Source organism: Urocitellus parryii, chromosome Y (assembly GCF_045843805.1).
Source record: "Urocitellus parryii isolate mUroPar1 chromosome Y, mUroPar1.hap1, whole genome shotgun sequence".
Classification (NCBI taxonomy): domain Eukaryota; kingdom Metazoa; phylum Chordata; class Mammalia; order Rodentia; family Sciuridae; genus Urocitellus; species Urocitellus parryii.
The window spans coordinates 9,586,558-9,589,517 of record NC_135548.1 but is presented as its reverse complement, the minus strand read 5'-3'; positions in this window follow the sequence as shown (position 1 = coordinate 9,589,517).

Genomic DNA, 2,960 nt, shown 5'->3' with positions numbered 1-2,960 from the left:
CTGGTGCTGGGAAGGGTCCAGGGGAGGTGTGGATGGGATGCCAGGGAGGGGAGTGCCAACTGGAGCAAAGGGAGCGCCTCTCCTGCCCGGGTGCGTGTGCGCAGCCCTCTACTGCCTGGTGAGCACTCTGCTGCTCTCACTTTATTCATCCTCACAGAATCCCACCAGGGAGGTAGAACAGGCACCATGATCTTTCCTCCCAGATGAGAAATGAGGTGTAGATTGACCTTTTGGCTACCTGTGAGTTCACAGGCGAGGCCAGCTTTCCTCATTCTCAATACAGGGATCTCTCTGGAGGCTATGCCCACAGGCCACACTGGCCCACTCTGTTTTGGTAAATAAAGTGTGATGGTCACAAAGGCCTCTCCTGCTGTGACCTGTCATCTGTGGTTGCTGACATGCTGCTATGCTAGAGCTGAGAGGCTGTGATGGAGACTATGAGCCTCGGAGCTGAAGTACTCGCTCTCTCTGCCCTTTGCACGGGAATACAAAGACTGTACGGGCGGCAGTGGACCTCCAAATTGCTGCTCAGGTGCTCAGAGGTCCCAGGCGCCCTCTGTCAAGGTTCCTATCGTGACACCGGGTGCATTCTCCCCTTCATACCACACTAACACAACAAGGGTGCAGAAACAGTGGGGGTTATGTGGGTTCCTGGGGCTCCCAGCACAGACAAGCAGCAGTGTCGCAGTTTCCTGCAGTTCTGGGGGCCGAGGCCAGTGTCTGCAGAGCCAGCTCCTCGGGGGATCTGGGGTGCTCTGTGCCTGGGGCTGTCTTCACCTCTCACTGCTTCTTCTCTGTGTCACCTTTTATTCTGGCCCTTATTTGGACATTGTCACTAGACTTGGCTGGTTGTTGTTGTTGTTGTTGTTTTAGGGTTTTTTGGGACTGGGGACTGAGCCCTTCTGCACAAGCTGTAAGCCTATTTAAAAAAAAAAAAAAAAACCTTAGAGGCAGGGTCTCAAACTGTCCAGGCTGTCCTCAGACTAGTGGTCCTCCTGCCTCTCCCTCATGAGTAGCTGGGATGACGGTCATGGCCACCACCACTCCTGGCAGGAGACAGGATCCTGCTACAAGCACCGGAGGGTAGGCCCCTGAACTTCCACAGAGGGAGAGACGCATGGCCAAGCAGTCAAGGCCAGGAGGGTGTGCGTGGTCTTGACCCAGGCATGTGATACTTGGAACACATCCCCTGCTGAGAAGAGCCTTCAGACCTCCAGGAGTGCCTGCACTCTAAGATTGCCTTGCTAAAAGAAGATGAGGGAATGACGCTCAGCAGTAGGGTTGTTAGACAACTGGGGATGCTGCATAGGCCAGGAGCCATCAGAGTGAACTGAAGGAAAGGCTGCATCTACATGCATGAGTGCTTGTGGGGAAAACACAAAGGTTATTTATTTGAAGCAGGATCACAAACTCCTGGACTCAAGTAATTCTCCTGCCTCAGCCTCCTGAGGAGCTGGGTCCACGGCATGGTGAAAGTGCTGATTATAAAGCTGCAATTAAAACTAATTGTGCTAGGGATTCCCCTGTAATCCCAGAGACTCAGAGGCTAAATCAGGAGGACTGTAAGCTGGACCCTGGCTGGGCAACCTAGCAAGACTGTAGAAAGAAAGAAGGAAGGAAGGAAGGAAGGAAGGAAGGAAGGAAGGAAGGAAGGAAGGAGAAAAAGAAAAAAAAGTATTTGCAAAAAAGAAAGCCTGGGCTGAGTGCTTTCTGTAATCCCAACAGCTCAGGAAGCTGAGGTAGGAGGATCAAAAGTTCAAGGCCAGCCTCAGCAACTTAATGAGGCCCTAATCAACTTAGGAAGACCCTGTCTCAAAAAATAAAAAGGTCTGGGGATGTGGCTCAGTGGCAAAGTGCCTCAGAGTTCAATTCCCAGTAGAAAAAAAAAAAAAAGAAGGAAAGAAAGAAATAAAAAAAAAAAAAAAGAAAGTCTGAAAGACAGACACACAATGAAACATTAGTCTCTATTGTGATTTTATTTTATTTTACTTTTTGGTATTAATGCTGGTAAAGATGGCACTTCTCTTCTGGGACCTGAGGTCCATGATGCACTGAATGGCACGAAGAACCATCTCCTCCAATCCCTGTAAATGGTGCAAACTTTGAATGGCGCACCTCCAATCCCTGAATTGGTGTGAACTCTCAGCCATTGAAGAAGTAACAGCCCACTGGCTCTGCTCCTCCTCACCCTGTGTCGAGCCCATAAATATCAACACCCTGTTCACTTTCTTACTCTCTTGCTCTCCTCCCTCTCTCCCCCCTCCCCTCCCCCTCGCCCTCCCCCACTTCTCTTCTGTGACTGCCTGCTACAGTCCCACCAATAAAATCTCAGACAAGTAAACAGTTGTTTTGGCTCCTTGAGTTTATGGAGCTTTTCCTCCACCATTCCTACATTAGGAATTGAACTCAGAGGTGCTTTACCACTGGGCCACATCCCCAGACCTTTTTAGTTTTATTTGTTTTATTCAAAGACAGGATCTCACTAAGTTGATGAGGCTGGCCCCGAGCTTGTGATCTCCTGCCTCAGCCTCCAGAGTCACTGGGATCATAGACATGTGCCACTGTGCCCAGCTTCTTTTGTGATTTGAGTGGATTAATATTTTGTGTACCTTTAGATTTATTTGTCAATAAACACATATTGACACTTTGCTACTGAGCTGTATCCCAGCCCTTTTTATTTTTTATTTTGCTAAGTTGTCCAGTCTGGGCTGGAACCTGCACCTTCCTGCCTTAGCCTCTGGGTTCTCTGGGATTGTAGACCCAATATATATCAACTCTTCCATAATGGAGGAAAAGTCATTTGCAAAATGGAAGAAAAGAGGGTTGTGGCTCAGCGGTAGAGCACTCACCTAACAGGAGGTAGGCACTGGGTTCAATCCTCAGCACCACATATAAATAAATAAGTAAATAAAATAAAGTTATTTAAAAAGATGGAAAAGTTTTCACTTCTCATTCTGAGA